The sequence below is a fragment of the Canis aureus genome, chromosome 18, assembly GCF_053574225.1.
Source record: "Canis aureus isolate CA01 chromosome 18, VMU_Caureus_v.1.0, whole genome shotgun sequence".
NCBI lineage: Eukaryota > Metazoa > Chordata > Mammalia > Carnivora > Canidae > Canis > Canis aureus.
In genome coordinates, this window is record NC_135628.1 from 32,093,269 (window position 1) to 32,118,740 (window position 25,472).

Here is a 25,472-nt window from a genome sequence, read left to right on the forward strand (position 1 = left end):
TATAAGAGATGGAAGAGGAAAAATGACTAATAAATATTCTTGCTACAGGCCCCTGTACTTTTTGAGGTGGTTTTAACATATTACTCCTATTTTACCCTTGAGGAAAATGTGGCTCACAACTTTAATTTTCTCCAAGGTTTGTCATTAACCACTTTGTTGTGCATGCACACCAATACTGCTATTAACTGTCTTGTGAAATTGTTTATATTTTCATAATTTGAAATATTCTTCTTGTTTACCCTGTTTGAACCCTCCATAATGAGGATGTTTACCTCATTACATCCCTCAACCACCAAGCAAGTGTCCATGTTTTCCTCAAGATTCCACTCACATGCTACCTCTAGTTATAATTATTGCCTTCATGTTTTCTCTTATCAGTTGCCATCATGATATGGGTAGGTCTTTATAGATCCACTCCTCCATTTCACCATGAACTCCTTTGACTTGTTTAGCAGTATCTCGGCAGGCAGATAGTGGTTATTATATGTTGAGTGGGAGGAAGAGCAAAGGAATGTGAGAGGGAGGGAGACATAAATGGAAGCCAAGAAAATATTATGTGACTCTACAATCCAAAAAGCCATCAGTGGAATTTCCTCTCAATTCAGTGCCATATTTCCTTACAACTTACTGATACAGAACTAATTTAAGTGAGGGCAAAGCAGTTCATGCACTTAGTCTTCTCTTGATATTTTCAAAATTGTGTTACCTTCTTATGGGAAGAATCAGGTACCACCTCTGAAACTTTATTGTTTGTTTTGTTATAATTATGTGATAGAAGAGAGCAAAAGACAAGAAGCAAGTTTTTAGAAAAAAAATTTCTAAGTAATAGAATGAAATATGTTTGTTGCATAAAAGGGAAGAATATAAACTAAAATGAGAAATAAATACATTCACTACTACCCAGAAATAACTGCCAGATAACATTTCTGTATATTTTCTTCCTATACTTTTTCTTCTATCTGTGTTGCAGTGCACAACCAAAACACATTGGTTCTTAAAAATTTCTTTCCAAAACATGAAATTATAACAAATTTGTGGAAAACATGAACGCAAAATGGCACATGAAATGTGATTTTGTAAATGAGTGAACAGGGACACTTAGATGACTCAGCGGTTGAACATCTGCCTTCGGATCAGGTCGTGATCCCGGGGTTCTGGGATTAAGTCCTGCATCAGGCTCCCCACGGGGAGCCTGCTTCTCCCTCTGTCTGTGTCTCTGTCTCTCTCTTTCTGTGTCTCTCATGAATACATAAATAAAACCTTTAAAAAGATAAATAAGTGAACATCCCCAAAATAAGAGTAAGGCATACTTAAGCACTTCCATTTACTGTTGAAAATGAAGACAAGAATGGCAACAGACAGAGCAGAAGAGGTGAACAGGAGGAAGATAATCTAGGGTTGTGTAGACCCTGTCAGAGGTGTGGGATTTTATCCTAAAGGTACTCTAAAAAACTAAGTGTTATTAAGGTGTGAAGTAATGTGATCAGATCTGCATTTGGAGGGAGACAGCAGATGTGAGGCAACCATTTGGGAAGCTATTACAATTACTTTGGTGTAGTATGGTGGTATCAGAGATGAACAAAAGTAAATAAGCATGAGGAAGGGAAAGAGAGAAACATGTGTAACACCACTATACTAATAACCAGGGAAATGCAAACTAAAACAGTGAGATATCATCTTTTTTCTATTTTACTGGACATAAAAAAAGAAAAGTTTATTCCTATCAGTTATTGGTTATAATGTGAAGAATATTATATTCTCCATACCCTTATGGTGAGAATATAAACTGTATGGCCACTGCCACAGTTTCATTAATGCTGGTAGAAGACCCACAAATTCTGAGTTAGAGATGAAGTATAGTATATTACTCATAACAATAGCAGTAACCAGAATATCTGCCTTTATGCACTGGTTCCCCAAACTCTGATTCCCACAGGGCAACACAGAGTGCCAGAGAACATCTGCCAATGGATTGGGTTGTACTGCAGGAGAATTTTACTGAGATTGGAGGAAACATTATCATATTGTGGAGTAAGCATGCCTCCTTTGTGCTCCAGAAGGAGACATGTTATTTTTCAAGGCTCTTCACTATTCATCTTTGGAAAGATAGTGCAGACAAAGGACAAAGCCTTACTTGCCAAACATACAAAAATGTGACAAATCCAGGGAGAATAATTTTCCAATACAACTTGAGGGCATAACCTGGCAGTATCTTTTAAAACTATTCTTCAATCCTGAGAAACACTCATAGAGAAAGCTCTATATAAAGATATTCATTGCAGCATTTTTAATAGAAAAAAAGAGAAAGTCTGACTTACATAGAAGTCTAATAGTGTAATGTTCACACTGTGGCATTTTCTGCGTTAAAGTGAAGCAGATCTATATATGCAAAAATAGCTCCCCAGGACATGTTTTTGTATGACTAAACCATATTGCAATGTATGTTACCTTGTTTTGTTTTGTTTTGTTGTAAAAACTGACATGCAAACTAATCTATATATTTGAAATTGGACTGGTATGTATGTGAGTACATGTAAGAATAGACAAGATATTTGGGTGAATATATACCAAATTCATAGCTAACTTTACCCCTTGGGTAGAGAAAGAAAAAGATGGATAGGGATTGGGATACGGTGAAATTTGCCATTTTGTGTAAAGTACATATTCACGTAAAACTTGTTTGCTTTCTAAAATTGGAAATTCCTGGATATTGATAGATTTGGGAAAAGAGAAAGAAAAATGTCAAGGTGGCTTTATCAATTGGGTGGATGGTAGTGAAATTTGGAAGGATTGAGAACTTTAGAAAATGAACAGATATTTTGGGGAGAGTGGAAATGAGGAGTGAACTTCAGAAGTGTTGGATTTGAAGTACTTCTGAGTCATCCAAATTCAGATGCTAGATGAACAGTTTATTGTTAGAGACTGAATTTTAGAAGATTGGAGACTAAAATGTGTAGGTCAACTGCAAAACGGTGGTAACTGAAGCCACGCAGGTGAACGAGAATTTCTAAAGATATAGTGGAAAAAGGACCCAAGACAGAGCTCTTCAGCCTTTTATCCTTTAATTGTTAAAGAAAAGGGGAGATAAAAGGAAATCAAGAGTAGGTGGCCAGGGATGTAGGAATGAGTGAAACCAAACAACACATGGGAGTGTCACAAAAGCAGAGGCTAAGGAAAGAAACTGCATGAAGAAGTAGTGTTCACACAGGCCAAATGCTGCTGAAATATCTAGAAGGATAATGAGCTCCTTTGATTTTAGCAGCATGAAGGGACATGACTTATGAGTGACGAATTTTAATGGAGTTTTGAGGGAAGTAGCCAGAATTGAATGGTGTGGGAGGTGAATAGAAGGGGAACAAGATAAGGAACTTGGAAAGATGTTTGAGAAAGAAGAGAGCAATGGTGAAGGTGACTATTATAGGGAATAGGCCATTCAGGGATTTTCTTCTAGGGAGAGAATCCTAAGCAGCTTAAAATTCAGATGGGAAGGATCCAGGGGAGCGGAAGAGTGCATAAAAAATCAGAAAAAGGTGAGGATATAAGTCAGGAGGTGATGGGGTTGCTTTACAAAGATAAAGGGATCCGTAAATCTTTTCTAGCAGGAAGCAGAAGCAAAGGGGGATGGGTACGTGCTGATTTGTGTAGGCTCTAAGACAGTAGAATGTTGAAGTCAGGCCCATCTGGTGACTTTTACACTCTCTGCAGTAGGTGTTACAGGCATATATTGAAGGTGAGGGTGATTTGCAGATTTGAAGAAAAAGGCATAATTCTTGTGTAGAATGGTCTGTTGGTTATGTGAAGCTTCATGTAGAGACTACTGGATGGAGGATCTCCATCTTCCTCACCCTACCACACTGATTCAGAAAATCAAATGTATGTTGGGACTTTGGTTTGAGCCAAGTCACATTAAAACTCAGTAATGATTCTAGCAACACATTAAACCTCTGTTATTTTCCTGGCAATAATACTTAAAGACATAATTTTAGACTACAGAATTAACCTTTTCCACATTATGCACATGGATATGTATCTAGCTAATAATGAAAAGACAGAGCAGCCATCTTTTTGGAGTGCTGTCTGCTAATCAGTCTTGTAGAATTGGCTGGCTGCCCTTGGACCTGAAAAGAATTCCTGTTTGCCTTTATGTTGAGTTAAAGAGTCAGGCATTTGCCCCCAGTAATGGAAGCATTGCTACTTCTTGCTTGGCCATTGCACCACCAGATGTATCATATAAATACTCTAATGGATAGTGGTGGACTAGGAACAGAGGAGATAATCTGATGCAGGCAGATGCTAGCAGTCAAGATTACTCAAGCTGTATTGAAATTTCCTTTGCACCTGGCACTGGAGGTGTTAGCCATGCCAGTTCAATCCCCCCAACACAGATGTTCTTGTTGTACCACTTTGTATGTGTAACATTTAGGTTTCTGTTCAGCTTTGCCATAGTACACATAAATACTATAATCCAAAGACCACCCATTTATTACTGCACCTGCATCTTCAACCAGATTTCTTTCATTCTTTTCGATGAATGTGCAACATTTTTTTAAAATGAGACAGTCATAGGGTGAATAACCTTTTGTATCTGTCAGATAGCTTAACAGAATGATGATGATGATGATCAAAATAATACCAGATCCAAAATAAAAAAATCACCAAAAAAGCAAAACAAAACAATGTTACTAAAACATGGAGATAAACTGAACTTTGTTTAAGCAAAAGATATATTAACTTCTGTTTTAAGCTTTTCTTTCTTATTAGTGAAGAAGATAGATTATATAAATAGATTATTTTTCTCAAAGCTATATTCTCATTTTTTTCTTCAAATGGGATTTTGACAGAGCTTACCTCTTAAGAAGCAGGTCTTCCTGTATGTGAACCTCTGAAACCCCCATTTTAAATTAATAGGAGTGGAGCTTTGTGCAGCTGAAGACTGGATATGACCTCCTGAATATGGGATAAAAAAAAACCTGTGGAGGGAGGGAAGATCATTACTCTAGAGAATAGCCTTGTGTAGTTGCTGTCCTACTGAAGTGGAGAAAGGGCATCAAAACGTTTTGATCTTGTTTTTATAGTTGCAAGCAGTGTCTGTGTCTTTCCAAATACCTCATTTTGAAATATATTGCTCTATGAAAAGGAATTTCAGTTCTACTTAATTTTGGTTTGGGGGAGATGGAACTGTCTTTCATTATTCATTTGAAACAAATAAATGTTTAAACATGAGCTACATTTTAAAAATTGATGAGTGGTTATTGTTTTTTAATGTTTTTTTTTTTCATCAGTAGTAATAGTTTCTCAGGTTTATACTCATGTCCTCTTGTTTTCCATTCTGCATATAGCCACAGTTGTATTCTGTTTGGGAGTTACACATGCACCCATCAGGGAAAAGAGAATATGCCATTATATAAGTATTACTCTGGTAATTTATTAATACATGCTGTAGAATATATAGGCTACCAAGAAACCACCTAATCAAGGGATGGAACAGAAAGAAGAGAATATAAAAAAGAATGAAGAAGCAAAGAGGTAAATGAAAAAAGTAAAAACTATCCATATCCAGGTGGTTCTGAATGTCCTTTTGTTTATTTCTGATGATTCTTGGAGCACTGGGATAGGACTGAGCACACATTAGCAGGGAATTCAGTGAGTATGTAGAGAATGTAACTAGCTGCTGAGACTATCAACTATTCTTGTATTCCAAAATTAAATGCATAAGGCTTGAATGCAGAAAAAGAAGCAAATAAAAGCCAGTTTCTTAAGATATTCTAAATTAATGCGACTATTTGAACTCTTCATTTTGAACTTTTGTGTTCAGTACAGAAATACTAGCATTTGTGTACACACAGACACAAAGAAACATCAATCTATAACTTAGAAGGAAGAGGGAAGAAGGAAATTTATAAAAAGGGAGAAATTGGGGCTGTCTGGTAATCCCTGGCATCCAAAAAAAATGGGTGAGAGCTATTTCAAATAGAACTTGAACTCTCATGAATTGTTCCTGTCTTCTATGTAAAATGTGAGAGTTAAATAGAATATGCTTCTTAGACTAGTCTATGTTCTCTTCAAGTTTTTAAGGAGTTCTAATACTGCACTCCCATCACAGGTCAAGAACCCAGAGCACCAGTACTCACTATTCCTGTTTCACCTTTGGACTACTTTTCTAGTTCAACACAATGTCATTATTATTTATGTTAACAAGCAACTATTGAGTACTGGTCCTATACTAAGCACAGTGCTAAGAGTGTTGAAAATATTCTCACTGGGTATTTTTATTTCATTTTACAGGCAAAGGGACAGGTGCTTGCAAAGATTAAATATCTTTTCAAGATCACACAATTAACAACTTAAGGAGTAACAATCTGGACCCAGACTCCTATTATAAAACTTGCATGTTTAATCACTGTAAAACTTTACTGAGAAGATTATAGAGTAGAGCTTTACAAAATGTTGTAGAAGCATCCAAAGATCACATGAGAAATTATGATGATAAGTCATATTAAGTTTCAACGTTGTTAGTTTTTAAAAAATCCATTTTACTTTGAGGTTATAGTATTAGAATCCATCTCTTTCTTTTGTTCCACATTTATATCGTCACCCTCACTGTGTTCATGTCCTAGTTCTCAATACAATAAGGGAATAGAACTAAAAAGTTTTCCATTTCAGGATAAATATCATAGTTTTACTTTGACACAGATATCAGCCAGAGTTTTTAGTTGCAAACAACAGAATCATGTCTCACGTGTAAGAAGAAGAGAAACATATATACTATTACTAGCCCCAGGGTCTCTTCAAGTGATGGAAGATCAGGCTTAAAAGCCACTCAGCCAGAAACCACACACAAAGTACATCACCTGACTGATCCATAGGGAACTTCACTGTCACTGCTTCTGTGCACGAGTATAACACTTTAGCATAGAGACATCAGAAACAGGATGCAACCCCTAGGACTTCTGACACTACTCCTTCAGAGAATAGAATGTCTCCAGGCCGTCCTGGCCAGAATAATTTCTTCCTGGCACCTCCTCTTTCAAGCAATTGACTTCCAAACTAAAGTCTCACATTAGTGCATTTGATTGGCAAAGCATAGGTCATATGCCGGTGGATTACAATCTAATGGGTCACACTCTGATGGGTTACACACTGATGGATCACATGCTGATAGTTCACATGTTGACCCCGAAAGAGGTCTACTGAAGGCAGAATTTATATTCATGAAACATAGAGAGGTTGCTTAAAAAGTATTGGGCAGAATTTACAAGGACATGGATAGAGCTGGAGAGTATTATGCTAAGCGAAATAAGTCAGTCAGAGAAAGACAAGTACCATATGATTTCATTCATATGTGGAGCTTGAGAAACAAAACAAATGATCAAGGGGGAAAAGAGAGAGAGAGAGAGAGAGAAACCAAGAAATAGACTTAACTATAGAGAATAAACTGATGGTTACCAGCAGGGGAGGTCGGTGGAGGGATAGGGATTAAGGAGCTCACTCATTCTGATGAGCACCAGGTGATGTATGGAAGCATAGAATCACTGTATTTTACACTTGAAACTAATATTATACTAACTGGAATTTATTTTTTATTTTTATTTAAATTTGATTAATTAACATGTAATGTATTATTAGTTTCAGAGGTAGAGGTCAGTGATTCATCAGTCTTATATAATATCCAGTGCTTATTACATAACTAACTGGAATTTAAATAAAAGCTTAAAAGAGTATTAGGCAGAAAGAAAGGGCAAATGTCTTCAACACTTAGTAAGAGAAGCCATATAAGAGAAAAGGTTAGTTAAAAATTATTTGCATCATCTATAGCCTCCATCTCATCTTTTTACTCTAATCTTTATCTTATCTGTATCATATCTGTCCCTCTCTTAATTGAATATTTGCTACTAACTTACATACTTTGTACTTGTATTATTATTTGCTAGTAACTTATATACATTATACTTTACTACAATTGTTCCACATAATAAAATTTATCTATTAGAGATCCTGCTCACTTCCCTTCTACAAATACATTTAAAACATTAACTAAATGCTATTCACTATAAGGCTTACTTATATCTCAGAGTTTGCCAATCTTTAGCATATATCATATTATTTGATCTTTGTGATAATCCAAGGGGCAAGCAGAATATACGAAATTATTTCCACTTTACAAATAAACTAGATTTTGGAGGGATCGTATGATTTCTCAACACCAAAAATCTGATTGTATTTTCCACTGCATACAATATTTTAGTGGGGAACCAACAGCCCTTCACCTACATCCAAACTTTTTAACGGTTTATAAAATTATGTATTCATGCACTTACTCTTTGACTACCTGCCCTTTCCTTCATATGCCATGAAATTCCGTGTTGCAGCCAAATTCAAAATTTCTAAGTCATTTTAAGCGTCAGCATTTATCTTACCTTTCAGAGTTCTTTTGCATACACCACTCTGCTGCCTGAAACCACCTTCACCTACCTGTTGACCTGGCTGAGATCCAATTTTTAGGTTGCTGCTGACAGGTAACTTCCTCTGAGAATTTTTTCCATGAGGTTGGTCAATTTCCTTCCCTAGCATCTTAAACTTCCCCAACCTAGCATCTTGAACTTGGCATTGTTATAACCCACATCACGTTTTTCAGTTGGTGGGGTTTTTTTTTAAGATTTTATTTATTTATTCATGAGAGACACAGAGAGAGTGACAGGCAGAGACATAAGCAGAGGGAGAAGCAGGCTCCATGTAGGGAGCTGAACGTGGGACTCGACCCCAGGACCGTGGGATCACGCCCTGAGCTGAAGGCAGATGCTCAACCACTGAGCCACTCAGGTATCCCTTCAGTTGGTGTTTTAATGAACTGCTTGCCTATAAGTATTCTATACACCCCCTACTCTTTTTATGACACTAGAGTCTCTATGATACATACCATGTCTTTCTAATTCATCTCAATAATGTCAATTCTTTAAGGAATTGGCCGCCTATAGTTAGCACTTAATTTTTTCTTTTGAGTATGTGCACTATTAAATTATCATCTGATTAGTGTTATATATCAGAAATGATCTTATTCAGTCTATAGATTTCCTTGCCTTATCTATCTGTCCATCTGTCTGCATCTCTATAATATGTAGATGTACATCTTATTATGATTTAGTTTGTCTGCCTATATTCTGCCATTCTAAGTTTTATGGGTGTAGTAAGGCTCTACCACGTTCTGGCTCTGGGACTTTGTGCAGTTAGTATTCCAAGCTCAAAAGACAAAATCAGAAATGCTTGATGTGGCCAGAAGTGAAGTATTCTAGGTAGGGACTTTGTTGAATTGGAAAGGGCATTGCCTTGCCCAAAGATGAGGAGATTTGCAAGGAGAGCAAAATGGCTCAATGTTGCAAGATCCTGCAATCTTTCAGGAGTCTCAGAATTACATGTTTATGTTGAATCTACTTAGTTTTTAATATGTTAGCTAGAATGAGAGAGAACACTTGTAAACTATATACCCGATAAGCAATTAATATCTAAAATTTATAAGAAACTCCTGCAACTCCTTAGCACAAACAAACAAACAAACAAACCCAGATATAACCTGATTAATAAAGAGCTTGAGGGGTACCTGAGTGGTTCAGTCAGTTGAGCGTCTGATTCTTGATTTTGGCTCAGGTCAAGATCTCCGGATCATGAGATTGAGCCCCACGTCGGGCTCTGTGCTCAGTGGGGTATTTGATTGAGATTCTTTCCCTTTCCCTGTGCCTCTCTCCCCACTCACATGCTCTCTTTCTCTCCTCTCTCTCTCTGAAATAAATAAATAAATCTTGAAAAAAGGACTTGAATAAACATTTCTCCAGCAAAGACCAATGACCAATAGATATATGACAAGGTGCTCAATATTACATAATCAAGGGAATACAAATCAAAACTGAATGAGATATCATCTCACACCTGGTAGAATGGCTATAAACAAAAGTGTTGGCAAGAATGTGTAGGCAATGGAATCCTTGTACTCTATTGGTGGGAATGTACACTGATGGAGCCACTGGTGCATGGCATCAGAAAGCCAGCTTATATGACATAAATAACAGTGGCAATGTAACACACTAAGAATGAGAGGCTGTTTTTAAATTTTCCTGGCTATTTTACAAGCTTCAGAGAGGAAATTGGCCTTTAAAATATCTGAGATAGAATTTGCTGATAAGATAGAGTAATGAGAATAGAGAAGCAGAATTACATTGGTTAGCAGGAAATTAAAATTATGTTATTTTTGTTGAACACCTAATGTGGGCTGATATACATATGCACATACTATAAAAACTTATTCAAGTGCTTAAACTTTTTCTAAATAAAAATTCCCCAAATTCAAAGAATTGCATGCACATAACTATCAGAGATAAAGAACAGAACCCATTCATAGTAATACATTTCCTTTTCTCCTTGACTTGATCCACCTGAGCATATGTTCCCCTCCCATGTCCATGACCCTACTATTAACATCCTTTTATATATATGTGTGTGTGTGTGTGTGTGTGTGTGTGTGTGTGTTTGTAAAAATAATCACTGTCCTGATGGCATAACTTGGATCTTGGATGTTTCATAATGTTCCAGAAAAAATCTAACTTCCTTTTAGCCAGTTGACTAAGAACTTGATCCTTTTAGTTCTCATGGGCAAAGAGCCAATGAAGATTTTTGAGACGATTTGTCATGTTAACTCCTCACCATATTATAAGCCCTGTATTTTCTCAGCAGTTTTCTATTTCCCAACTTAAAATCTACGTAGAGTCAGTCATATGTAATGGATTGAAGTATGGTCAGTGGCTTAACCAGAGACCTCAGGCTAATCATTTCCTCATTCATATTTATCTAGATAGACACATATACAGACATATTTAGAAGGTCCTGTTCACCCGTGCTACTTGTTAGAACTGTGTAGAAGAATTTCAAGGAATCAGAACAGTTGAAACTTTGAGTGGAGTTAGAATTGAACATGGATGCCTTTATTAAGCTTCAATATACAAGTTTCCATGTGTTAAAATTTCATCTACTCTAATAGAACATGTTGAAATTTGTGAACAAGAGCAGTGCCCTTGTTTTAGAGTATGTGATTTAATACGATTTATATCAGTGATTTCTGTAAACGTTAATTAGTTGAAAAACCATTGATGGACAATATTTTAAATACAATTACATCAACTCATTTTCCTCCTGTTTGGGAATATCCTTGTCAGTGCCATTTTCAGTTTTTTATTTTCTCAAATAAATAGCATGAGGGAGCTCAGTTAAAATGATGGAGGGATAAATATCTGGCATTTCCCAGGGGGAGAAGAAAATAAGGATGACACTTAAGTAACTTTTATCAATGTTATTTGACAAGAAGCTTCAAATTGTCTAAATACTTCAGATTGTCAATTGACACATCAAGTTATTCTTTGTCCCACACCTGAAGTAGATGAATACTGGACATTCTTCATGATCACTATAATACACCTTCTGAAAACATAAATGAAGCTTTATGATGCAATTTGATCTCATTTATCCTATAAAAAGAAATATCTTCACATTTCCTATTGCATTATCATATTTGCCAGGGCCCTAGTGTATGTGAATGCGGAGGGTACGCTCTGTAAAATTTAAGGAGATGCCATTCATGTCGCTAGAATGTGAATTATCACCTTACAGTTATGTAGTATACAATCTGGACAACTGCATGGATTGGCCAGATCTTCCAGGACGACAAGCTTTTCTCTTTGTTACTGTATCCTAGCTAAGTAATCCCTATTTAAATGCTTTAATGCTAAATATTCTGGTTATACATATGAACTTTCTCTAGATGTGGATGAATCATTGCTACTTTTGAAATGTATCCACTATTAGGATAGAGGAAAATAAGAATGAGGCAAAATCAAAATATATATCCATCTTTAAGAGCTATTGTTGATTTTGTAGGTTATTGTTTGCTCCTCACTCCAATTTGTTATTGATTAGTCAATAGTTATCATCATAGGGGAAAATCTTAAGACTTCTGTGTATGTCCTTTAACATGGGTGCAGAAAAACTTCAGAGTATAGAGAGAATAAATGTTGGAACTTTTTTTTTTTTTTTTGGCTACTGTTCTTTTTGATACTAATCCCCAAGCAGAGATTATTCGCACATCTGTTGATTTTTTTCACGTTGCACACATTTGCACCTTTTTTTTTAATGTTGACTGAATCACTTAATTGTAGAGGAGCATTCATTTTAATGTAAATTTTACAGTATTACATGAGTGAATGTATGAAAATAGCTTGGAACAGTTTAAATTGGGCAGAATTCTGCTTTGATCATAATGTGCCTCTTCAGCATTAAAATAAACTTGCAACATATGCTGAAAAACGTGTAATAAGTAAGTGCCTCTTGCATGGTGACTTATCTGGAAAAAATAAATCATCAATTTAATAGAATTCCAAATTCATAAAATACTTCTAACAACTAACAATGTGATGGTCTGATTAGCATCTTATGACAATAAGTAACCCGCAATGTGTGTTAAATAATCATAAACATCTGATTTAAATAATTTTTAAATATTAAAATGCTATCAAATTGTAATTATTTTTGGAAATATTTGAAAATAAAATATTTAGTAGGTAGTTATATAATACTTTATTGGTACAGACAAAATCCTTACTTCTTTACACTATTGTGATGATAACAAAGAATGAAGCAAATTGGTGTCAATTTTCACAGCAACTGTTTCATTTCACAGCAACAAAATTATCAACATTCTTGAATCAGGGTGAGAATAGGGAAGACTTAATCATGACAAAGGAGTTTCCAACAAACAGTAGGGCTAGATGACAACAGTTTTGCCTTTAAATTTTACCTTAATAGTAAATCTTGGGGAAAAAAATTCAGGAAACTAAATAGAGCCACATTAATATAAGAAATCATTCCATAGGGCAGGCTGGGTGGCTCAGCGGTTTAGCGCTGCCTTCAGCCTAGGACCTGATCCTGTAAACCCGGGATCGAATCCCACATCAGGCTCCCTGCATGGAGCCTGCTTCTCCCTCTGCCTGTGTCTTGCCTCTCTCTCTCTCTCTCTCTCTCTCTCTCTCTGTCTCATGAATAAGTAAATAATCTTTTTTTAAAAAATGAAAGAAATTATTCCATATAAAAGATAATTCAGGGGTGCCCAGGTGGCTGAGTCAGTTAAGCATCTACATTTAGCTAGTGTCTTGATCCCAGGAGTCTGCTTCTCCCTTTACCTCTGCCTGCAACTCTGCTTACTTGTGCTCTCTCTCTCTCTCTCTAATAAATAAATTAAATCTTAAAAAAAAATAACCCATCAATGTTTACCTTTAATCAAAAGGAATACATTTGTCACTTCAAGAAATTGTCTCTGAAGTCATGAGCCATTTTTGTTCCCAGCTAGTACTCATTGTAAAACAAATTCAAAGGTGAATCTATCTTTTGGCAACAGTTAAAGAAGTCTATCAGGAAAGCTTCAAGTGTACTTAATACAGTACATTATTACTAATTCAACATTTGCTTATTGATCATTCTATGCCAGGTTGTGCATTTGGGGATCTAGAAACAAACAAACCAACAACAAACTGTAAAGCAACACAATATATGATTCTTACCCTTAAAAATTCTAAGTGAATTTGGAAATAGTGTTCATATGTACAGATATGTTTTCTCCAAGCAATCCTCTCTATAGAGTTTCAGAGAGCTCTGTATTAATGTCCCACAGAGCTCATGATATAAGCACATCCTAAATCAAACTCATTATGTTTTCTACTTCCCCACTTGTCCTCTAATTCAACTGCCTGCCCCTCCCCCAGCCCCCTCCCCTCCCCATATTAATTGGTTGCTTTGTCATTGGCTTGTCTCCCAAGCCTGAATCTAGACACCATCTTGCCTTCTAACATTCCCCACTTCCCAGACACCTGGTACTGCCGGTTCTGCCTCATAAACAACTTTCCCTCTCCTGCACATGGCCTCAGCCTTACTTAATTTCTTGTCATCTCTCACCTGTATTACTTCAGTGCTTTTCTCTCAAAGTGACTATCTTGCTTCTTACCCTCATTTCCTTACAATCCACCTTCCATGTGACTCCCTAGATGTTCTTTTTAAAAATGCAATCCAATCACTTCTCTACTTCACTTAGAAATCTTAACTGGTCCCCAGTCAACTACAACGAAAATTTAAGCAACTAAGCAAAAGTTTTAAGGTCCTTTATGACTGAGTCTTCATTATCTAATTTCTCACAATTCTTTCCCTTGTTATTTATAAGCCAGAAAAAAATGAGTTTTTTTTTATAAATTACTGGATATATCATGTGATTGCAACATCATTTTATTTTCATACATGTTTCTCATCTTGGGAGAGCTTCACGCACCCCAACATCAGATAACTAAAATTGACCTTCAATATTATCAATTCCAGAAAGACTTTCCCTAAACTCTTCCTACCCCAATTCTTCCTACCCTCAGTCACCATCTGTAGAGCTAAATTCTATTTTTCACAGTTCATACTTTGAATATGTCTTTTATAGCACAAGTTATACTACGGTACTTTTTTTTTTTTTTTTTGCAAGTCCGTTCTCTTAGGGATAATACACTCTTTGAGAATAGGAACTATAAATTCATTCACCTGTCTCACCTTCTACACTATCTGGCATATATTGATCTACTGAGCATCTACTTTGTGCACCATGTAACTATGTTGTATGAAGTAAATGTATAAATGAACAAACGGAAGTTAGGTAATATTATGAAACAATATGTATGATATAACAAAATAAATATGGAGATCAAATTTAAGCCAGGAAAATAAAAATTCTTGCCAAAATCCCTAATCATGATGAAACAAAATGAGATAATTGGAGATTCATAAAGCTATTTCAAAATGGGGACTACTTTTGTGAGTGATGTGGAGGAAAAACCAGATTTGGACTAAAATATTGATAATGGTTAAGCCCAACAGTAAAGAATCTCATGTAGACCATTAGACAATGAGATGATCAAAGTGCAAAGTGATATGTATCATTTTTTAACTACTAGGTGTCACACTTTGGGGGCACCAAAGTGAAAAGTGAAAAGTGTGAAAAGATTCACACTCTCTGAATCTTTTATTTTGTGATCATTGCCTTCCCAAGTAAGCTGAGGGCCAAAAGGGTAATACTGATACTATGTTTTTGTAACATTTAGCAGTGGGTTGATGACATAAGATAAAGCATTACAGAAGAGATGTTATTAACTAAGCCTTAAAGGACTGACAGGGTTTAAATAGGAGGGAATGAAAAAGCTTCCATATTCGAGGGCAACAGAGTAGTGGCAATCAGACCCACTTAAGGGAATAGAAAAATAGTAGTTTGGACAAGGTATGAGAATTTGCATAAAAGAGAATTGAAAATAAAGTTAAGATTATGGGTCACAGAATGCCAAGGTTCTTGCTCTTTAAGGAATTCAAATCAATTAAAGGTGACAGTGAAGGAGAATGACACTACCAAAGTATATTGAGGACAATGAATCAGGCAGTAGTTAGAACTAGAAGTCATGTCACTCAGGTGTCATTTAGCTGTAAGAGAAAACCAGATCGAATGACTAAACAAAACTGGTCTGTCTTTATTTTATATGTTTAAATTTAAAGTGATTTTAAGAGAGACAAAGTGGATGTATTTGCTCATGTAATGGAAAAATCCATGACTATGTTTGGAAATGGCTGAATCCAAGTGCTCAAACAATTTACAAACCAGAATGGCTCCTCCCGTGCAGTAGCAACTTGCCTTCCAGGAGCTCCGGATGTATGCCCAGTTCTGAATGTATAAAATGTGAACTTCTCCATTCTGATGATTGTATTAAGAGTCTCTGTTTAGTCTTGCTTGCCACCAAATATGTATATATATTGGATATATATACTCAACACCAAGCCTAGCAACTGATATATATGATTTTAATATTTTTCTTTTTGTTTTGACATATTTGTTTTTGTTATTTTTGAGATTATAATAAGGATGTGGTAAATTGCAAATGTCTTTTTGGTAATATTGCTATCCAGAGTTCTAAGATGCTATATATTTTGTCATCACTACTGCTTTTATAGCAGAAACTATAAAGCAATGACATAGTAAAATAATTGTATTAATTTAAAAACCTAATAAAGATCTTTATTATAGTGAGCTGCCACCTGTCCAGTTATAGTGCAACTTTATTATCCTTTCCAATTCAATCTCACTGAATTTTGGTTCTACTATTCTTTACACCTAGAATACCTGAGCACTGTCTCTTCATCCCCTTTCCTTGTGGAAATAAGAGCAGTCCATGTCTTATTTCTGCCCAAAGGTTCACAGTGAGTCTTTTCCTGCCCCCAGAAGCCTGAAGAATGCTGACCTAGTTTCTCTATGCCCCTTTGATTCCATGATATAAATGCTCTTTGCTTCACCCTGTGGAAATTGAAGTTCAGAAGACTGATGTAAATGTTGTAGGTTATGAAGTCTTAGGTCTCTGACTCCAGAGATTTCTGTCTTGTACCAGCCCTCCCAAAATTATGGAAGGCTAACATTTTGGTTTTCAAGAAAGGTTTCACCTCTTGACAATAATGTATGCTTCCCTAATGAAATCTCTTCTCACCCATGTTCTCCCTAGACCCCTGCTTTCTAATTCTTTCTTACTGTTCTCAATTCCATGCTTAAAAAAAATCTCTTCTTTTTTATTAATGATCCATGAAGAACAGATTCTTTTTACTTACAACTCAAATTAATATTTTTTATGAATCTGTTTAGTCCCAAATGTTAGTTTCAGTGATTTATTGAGGAAAAAAGGAAAGAATTGAATAGATGTAGAGTTGGGCTCTGAAACTCTACTAATAATTCAGTTCTTTGACCCTGTCCCCCTACACTTGGAGCCAAAGGTATAAATTTTTCATTCCAAAATTAGTTTCTAGACCCATTCTCCTTGGGCACCTTGGTTTGTTTCATATGTGGTAGTCTTGATTAGGTGGCCTACATCAGAGAGAAGTTGCGATTCCATTCATAGCATTTGCTCAGTAATACACTGGATCAATGCATACCTGTGAACTTGTTGAACAGAAACCACTGGTAACATCCTTTGAAATGTGTATCTCAGCTATCCAACTACTATTTGAGAAACAAGGCCTTTCTAATAATATTTTCCAATGAACTTGATACTCATTCTGCATTTTTACCTGACTAAAATTTTAAAAAAGTTAATAGGAAGATTCTGCACAGGAGCTTTAAACTATGTAGCAAAAGTGGCGATCAGTCTAAACACATTAAAATTCTATTTTCTTTTACAAGTGTTTGCTGCAGATGACCCCCACTGATCTTAAATATATTTCTGTATCTGTAACTGAATAGAGGTTTTCCGTACAGCATGTTCTAATGGCACTCTGGCCTTTAGCCAACAAGGCACTGAATAAGGCTATTTTTAAAATACAGAAACTGGGAACAGCTGCAGCAATCAAATTTGATAAAAACAGAGAGGAACTTTGCTTTTTTTTTTACGGTTTGTCCAAGTTTAGACTTCTTTCATAGAACTGCTTTTGTTCTGTTGTATGAAGGGCTACAAGACCAATACAGTGAAGCCCTTTTAAACAAATAACTTTTAAAAGAATACAACTAAATAGAATAATTTTTCTTTGTACCAAGAGTATCAATGCAAAAGCATTTTAAACTATTTTAAAAAAGAATATATCTCTTACAAGGAGAGGTAGGCAAAGAATGAATTATATTAAGAAACTTCGGACCGTAAAAGAGGTTTTGGCTTTCCCTACCCACAAAGCAACTCCTTGAAAGGAGAGATAAAGTCCTTAGTTTTTTCAGTGTTGAAAATCTGAAAGTTTGCATTTAAACTTCTCCTATGTACTCAAGGATTGTTAGGGGCAAAGGTACTTTGAATGTTCCATTTCTACTTTTCACATAACTATTAGTCATGAATGTTGCTGTATTTTCTAAGAGTTGGATTAATATCAGTGCAGTTCTTTTATAAAGATAAAATGACATGCTTCTTAAAATGTAAAGGAAAACTTTCTCACAGAGACCTTTTGTACTTATCTGAATCCCTCAACATGTCCACATACAAGGGCTTATTCTTTATTTTTTTTTAAATTCAAGCTCTTTGGAAACTTGTCAGTACATGATTAATAAGCTATCATGAGGTGATTGGATACTGAAAATCTCCTATACAGTAGTTGATTGCAAATTCTGTCTTCTAAGTGATTTCATGTGTTGAAAGGATCTCTTTGCTAACTTTGTAATTGACATGACAGAGGGTATTTCTTACAAGTATTTACAAATGGGATTAATTTTAAAATCCCATCCAAATAAAACTACTTAGGTCAACATTAATTCAATTTACTAATCCAAGACATAATATTCTTTTTCTGTAGCATGAGGTTATAAAATAAGATTATCTTATAAGACAGAAGAAAGAAAAAAGGAAGGATATATACAAAATATAAGAATCTAGGTATACACTAAGCTACACTAACTTGTCAAAGGTAATCTCTTAGATCTGATGGTCTGTCTACAGTCCATTATAAGTTTAAAAAAATGAAAAAACAAATTAAGCAGACTCTTCTCTGACGTGAATCATTCTTTCCTAGAAGCACTGATGAGTCCAGAGCGGCTCATCTTTAAATAGTGAGGCAATGATAATATAAAATATGTTGGTAGAACTTGAGACCATGAGAGTTCCTGATTCAGTTCTGCTCTCATGTCCTGTTTTCAGTTGAGAGGATTCCTCAGTCCTGCAGAAGAGCAAAACTCCTTAAACACACACACTGTTCTAACCAGCAACTGTAGTATGCCTGTTGTGCAGAGTCCCGAAGTCAGCAGGTTTTCAAGGATTCTCTGGCAGGACATCAAATTTCAGGAGATAATCCTATATTTTACCAATACCAAAAATTTCCAAGTGAGGATTACTAGGATTTAATTCTATTTAGTCATGTAACCTCTTTTCTGAAGACATACTGCTGAGGGAGTAAGATTTGCTTCTGACCAGCAGGGTTTTATGCAAATGGTCAGAGAACACACAGTAACCCCAGTATAATGGAATCTTTGAATCTCTTGTTAAGAACACAATATTAATATGTGACCAGGATAAACTAAACGTAAAAGCCAGCTCTGTCATATAGTAAATAACTGTGTTTCATCACTATATTTTGTCCATATTTCAATTTTCAGCATTAAGTTTATAAGTGAGGTCACAGGTATGACCATGTTCTTAAAATGTTATTGTTTTTCACAAATGATTTCATGCTCCATTGAAGCTAAAATAAAGGTCAATAAAACATGCCGTTATATTTTATAATATATGTCAAGAAAATAACATTTTCCTAGTGCTTCTGGAAATTGAATGTAAAAACCACATAGTCATATGTAAAATCATATTGGCACTGCCTTCTAATAAATTGAATTGTAATTGGGGTGGTTTCTTTTTTAATTATCAGAGCTGCTTAATTCTTAGAAGAACAGCAGTTGGCCATCTCCGTGGTGACTTCACCTTTTTAGCAGGCATCATTGTTGGGGCGCAGAATGCCCCTCCAGAAGCTATTCAGAACTTGCTGACATCAGCCATCATTCATGAGCACTTGCTTTGTTTAGTGATGGTGCTAATATGAAGAGACACGTGAAGTAGCTTGGTTTATGGAAGAGGGCAGCGGAGGCATGGTGCTGTGAAAACATCCCCCACACACTAATGGCTCATTCACACAGAAAACAAGCAACAGCCTTCAGTCCCTCCACAAAGCTTAACGAGAACAAACTGACTCAAGGACCCAGAAGCAGCAGCGTTCAGAATCACTGCTAGCTTGTTCACACAAACTCTCTGCTTACATTTACTCAGGATACACATTGTCAATTGCAGCAATAGATTGCCAAGGGAAGTCTTTAAGCTGATTCTCTCTGGGCCTTGTGAATGAAATGCTTACTATTTCTTGGGTTGTGTGTGCCCCGGGGTGAAGATCACTTTTCAAGTGTGCCATGTAACAAAGTGATTTGCAGGCCCAGAATCACTTTGGTCCCAGTAAGGGAGGTTGTTGACAATATGCCACACTGTGATTTCTGGTCTTTACTTTTTTTGGATCCATTTAGGGAAGTTCAGAATTTTAGAATGAAAATACATAAAGTTATAGTCAGCTCTGGCTGGTTGTTTTCAAAAACCAGATGGCTTTAAAAGAGATGATCAAATCCATTCTTTAAAAGTCATTTTTAAAAAGCAGGCATGTGATTCCACTATATATATATATATATATATATATATATATATATATATATATATATTCTGTATGTGTACCTTAACCCCTTATTTTTCAGATTTTTTTAAAGGGAATGGGTATTTCATACTGCTAGATTTTCCAAATAACTCTAGTTAATCCATTTATGTACCAGACTGTAATTTTCTAGGGTTTTTTTAATTTCATTTTAACCATTTTGGATGGAAATTATTCCAAAAAGCATTTTGCATTTCATAGGCTTCTTACAAGATTCTTTAGAGTGTAATTCACACATGACCTGAAATAGTCTTTGTGAATGAGAGTTTTATACTGTATTTTATTTTTTTTTTAAGATTTTATTTATTCATTTGAGAGAGAGAGAGAGCACAAACAGGGGGAGGGGCAGACAAAGAGGGAAAACCAGACTCCCTGTTGAGCAAGGAACCTGATGCTGGGCTCCATCCCAGTACCCTGAGATCATGACCTGAGCCAAACACAGCCACTTAACTGACTGAGCCACCCAGGCACCCCTTTATGCTGTATTTTAATTTAGTGACAACATCTGAAATGATTTAGTGGGAGGATTATTGATGGTACTATCAGGTGTTGATTTTTTTCTCTCCCATCACTGATAACATTGAATGGTTAGTTCCTACTGTTGTAACATAATACAGTACAGTAACAGTATTGTACAGTATTGTTTACAGTAACATGGAATTTGGGTCATGTATATCTAGCTCAAAACCAAATTCATGAAGACTTGGACAAGTAACAGAATTTTCTCATCAATAAAATGAGGAGAATAGTATCAGCCTCTAAGGATTGTTGGGAGTCTTAAATGAAAACATGCCTGCAAATTCCTGAGCAGAAAGCCTACCCACAGTGGGCATAGAGTGTATATGGTAACTCTCCCCATCTCCTTGATGGACCTGTAATTACATGATATATCCCTATATATATCCCTATATATCCCTATATTTATAGGTGCTAAAAGTCTTCTTTAATGCTTACATACTTGTGCTGTGAAACAAAATCCATATTAATAAACTGTTGCTTTAGTTCTCTCTCATCACCCTCTTTTCTTACTTGCATTTTCTAATTTGTGGAGGTCAGGGAAAACAGCTACTTATATTTGTGAGGAGCCATCTCAATGGGACAATAGATGGACATGTTAAAGAAAAAACCTCAAAGCATTCACTTAGGTGGATGAATTTCATATATACCTTGGTTTTTAAAAAGTATATTCTGGATCTTCAGGCATGTCTCAAATAGTTGCTAGATTTATGAAGCATCACTAGAAGGCATACAGTCTACCCACACTCAGAAGGTACAACTCCATTCCATAGATATCCTGGATTCGCCCTGGCCAAATAAGGACTTAATAGGTGTTGATATAATTAGCAATTTATGGTGATTACAAAATGTCCCTGCTGAGTCTGTGAGTGTACCCCAGGACATGGCCTCCCCCCTCCACAGTACAGCATGTTGCTGGACACCATGCATGAAGAAGTATGCCCTGCCCTGCCCCTCCTTCCCTTCACTCCAGTACACATTCTATTCTACGAAATGCTAAAATGCTACAACCCACATTCAGTCTGTGTTTGTAATGCATCCTCTTCTGTTCCCTCACATATGGTAGGCTGAAACAATTACATAATGAGACATATTATCAGGGCATAACTGTCAAAAATGAAGAGACTGAGCTGTGAATACATATTACCCACTTATTAGCCATGCTGCTCCTGTATTCTTGAATCTATACCTTACTCCTGACTTTCAGATTTTACATTCATCCCCCCCCCAATTGCCTGTATAACAAAATGATACAGCACTAACAATGTTCAGAAAAAGATTTATAAAGTCAAAGGCAAATTAAACTTTAAAGTGGTGTTTCTTATCATATTTGTGCTGTAGTCTGGTAAAATCTACTGACTATTCAGAACATGTTTTAAAATTCATAAAAATAAAATATGTAGGGTACTGAAGGACACCAATTATATTGAAATACTGTTAAAGAGTCACTGACCCGTGTTAAGAATGTTGCCCTAATACGACTCAATTCGGGTTATTTCATTCAATTTCTTCCCTCTGAAGTATCTCTTCTGTGCTATTTTAAATATGAGAATATCAAATATGGCAGATTCTCTTGCCTCTCTTACCCCCATAGAGTCATTTGGAAAGACGTATTAACTCTTTCAAAAATGTATGGTTTTTCCCCTGAACAAAATCAATCTCTTCCTCAGGATAGATGCATACTTCTGAATACCAGGATGTCAGGAGGTCTCAGTACCATCTATGGATAACTCTCACAGGTAGAGCTATTTCTGACCTGGATCTGCAGGTCTGGTTGCAATTTGTGCATTCCTATGTATTACTCTCCTTTTTTCCCCCTTAATATTCAAAAAGTCCAACCAGGATGCAATGACTGCACATAATATTAATCTGTTAAATGCTCATTTCTTTTATGATAAGATTATTTGGAAACTTCAGTACTTCATGATTAATAACAAGCTGTTGATGATAATGTTACAGTACACAAAGGTGGTGAGGCTCTATGATTGAGAACACTGTTTTCCTCGGGGATACATATGCTGAAGAATGAAGAACATCATGCCTTTCAGGTCACTGTGATGCCATTTAGCATTTATAGTGACAGTACTAACATGAAAATTTCAATGGTCTAATTAATTGTTTCTCTTAAGCAGAGGTTGGCACTTTAAAGGTCCAGATAGTATATATTTTAGGCTTTGTGGGCTATATGGTCTCTGTTCCAACTACTCTGCCCCTGTAGTGTGAAAGCACAGATAAAACCTAACCGAATGTGGCTGTGCTCCCATCAAAACTAAATTATGAACACTAAAATTTTAATTTCATATAATCTTCAGATGTCACAGTCTATTATTCTTTTTAAATTCTTTCCACTTTGTAAATGTGTAAAAACCATTCTTAACTAACAATCCATACAAAAACAAGCAGCCAACCAGACTTGGTCCGTGGGCTGTAGCTTGCTACTTCAATTCTTATGTATGAAATCTGTAGCCAGGTAGCAAACCAATTAAGTAGGTTTATCTGATTGGTTATGACATCCCAGTGGGACCTGCATGTAAAATAATTTCAGCTAGAATATGAAGTGAGGAAGTCTTTGATGTTTTTAGATGATACTACATATAGAAACAAAATTCAAAATTATATAGATGGAAATTATCTTTGAAATCAATCAGGATCTAGCTCTCAAGGGCAATATGTAAGAAGCATAAATTTTACACAAACATTGGAAAATATTATATTTTAAAATGTGGATATGTTATGGAAGCAAATTTGTGCAACACAAATTTAGAGGTTTTTAAAAAAATTTCCCATAATACCTAATTAAAGGAATACGGCATTAATATACCTTTACTGGAGTTAGAAAATATTCCACTATTTCTTTGTGTTATCAAGAACGTGAAAATTTGAAAACCTGTCTTCTAAATCTGTAAGAAATATATTCATTAGTATTAATGGTAGAATTGATTTTCGGGGCATTTTTGCAGGGAGAAAAACAAAGACAAATTAAAAGAAAGAAAAAAATCAGGAGGAGGGTGGTAGACAGCAGCAATATGGTGTGGGTATAGACAATCCCTGTGATTCATGGAAAAGTTCGGGCTCACAGATTAACTGTCATGAAAAAGTGTTTTATATCTTGTAGAATAGTTCCCATCAACCAGATCATTACAAGATTAGCCCAAAATTTCTCCTATTTAGGAATCATGCAGTTGCAAAATATGTAATACTTCATATGAACTTCAATGTTGTTGTTGTTGTTGTTGCTTTATAAATATCACCAGACACACATCTGGGGTTTTAGTGCTTGCCACAGAGTAGTTTTCTGGTTGACATATATCTAAGAAATGCGTATATTAACACCCAGGCTATAGAGCCAAGTACATTTTAGTGTGGGCTACAGCTGAAAGAATATGTTTCCATTCCTTGTCCATCTGTTCTTGGCAACATAAATTTAAACTAGAAACACAGAATAAGTTTCATGAGAAATAAGTCTAAATAGGGTTTAGAACAGCAAGGTGAATGCTCTAAGTTATTATGACTTGTTAACATCTGATTTTGTAGCTAGAATGTTCTGTTGGAGAAATCTCATGCTACAGCTATAGCTTAAAGTTTAAAAAAAATAATAGTTGGGGTTTTTCAAAAGCAGCTCATTAAAAAGAAATACAGTGGCTTGGTCACACTTTCTGCTTTAAGGGCTTATATTTGCCAATGATCATAAGCCTAACAAACTTCGAGATTTCAGAGTCTTATTTGCCATACACTTGAACTACATTAAAAATGGATCATACACATTTGTGAGCTCCATGCTAAAATAGATTCATTAGTGGGGAATGAGGGTTTTCCATACAAAATGGAGTCTATACAAAACATACATACTTGCTTGTTTTTCTGCAATTCCAGCCTCAGCTATGACCAGCTATTGTGTTATTATCTTGTAAAATCATCATGCCCTCCCACTATGTGCTAAAATCTCCGGCTCTTTCTGCTACTAAAATAATATTAAACTATTTATTTGCACTTGAAAATACATGGGAATGCTAAAATATAAAGGGACCATATATATACACCTAGAATTTTGCCTCCCTCTCAAGGATCCAGGCACTCTGAGCTAAATAGGTAAGCTGTGTAGGGGCTGTGTGTCAGGGCTGGGCTCTGTGGAATTCCTCTGGTGTGAGCACAACTTCTGCTTCTGGCTGAGCAAAAGTCTTCAAGTTGGGAAGGAACCTTGAAGCTCACACAATCCAACCTCTTTCCCTGTACAAGAAGCATTTATATGATGTTTGAGTATCTCTTTTTTATATGGTTGATTTATCAAACATAATGTAGCAGTTTTGTGCCAAAGCCATTGGGTTCAAATTTTGGCTCTGTGATTTCCTAAGTATGTTAATATGAATAAATTCATATTTCTCTAGGGCTCAGATTCTCTATTCTGTAAAAGGGAATAATCATATTTACCTTCAATCGGTTTTAAAGGGAAGCAAATGAGATGATGTAAAGTGATTAGTCCAGTGACAGGGTAAACACTGATCAAGCAAGAGCTATTATTATTAGCCTCTTTCTACTGTCCTCTGTTAAAAAAAATAATTGCACTATGCTAATTATCTAGGTGGCTCCCAAATAGTATTTCAGTCCCTATTTCTTATCATCAGAAAAACATCTCAAGAAACTAATATTTTTTCTTGAACTTCTGCACAAAGTTGCCTATGACTATGGACAAGTCACTCGATGATTTAGAG

The 25,472-nt window shown here is 35.7% G+C and overlaps 1 protein-coding gene across 7 annotated transcripts in view; it reads left to right on the plus strand.

Annotated features, from left to right (window-relative positions):
• The window catches only part of DGKB (diacylglycerol kinase beta), a 695,680-nt gene that overhangs the window by 631,271 nt on the left and 38,937 nt on the right, over positions 1 to 25,472 (plus strand). The window lies entirely within an intron of this gene.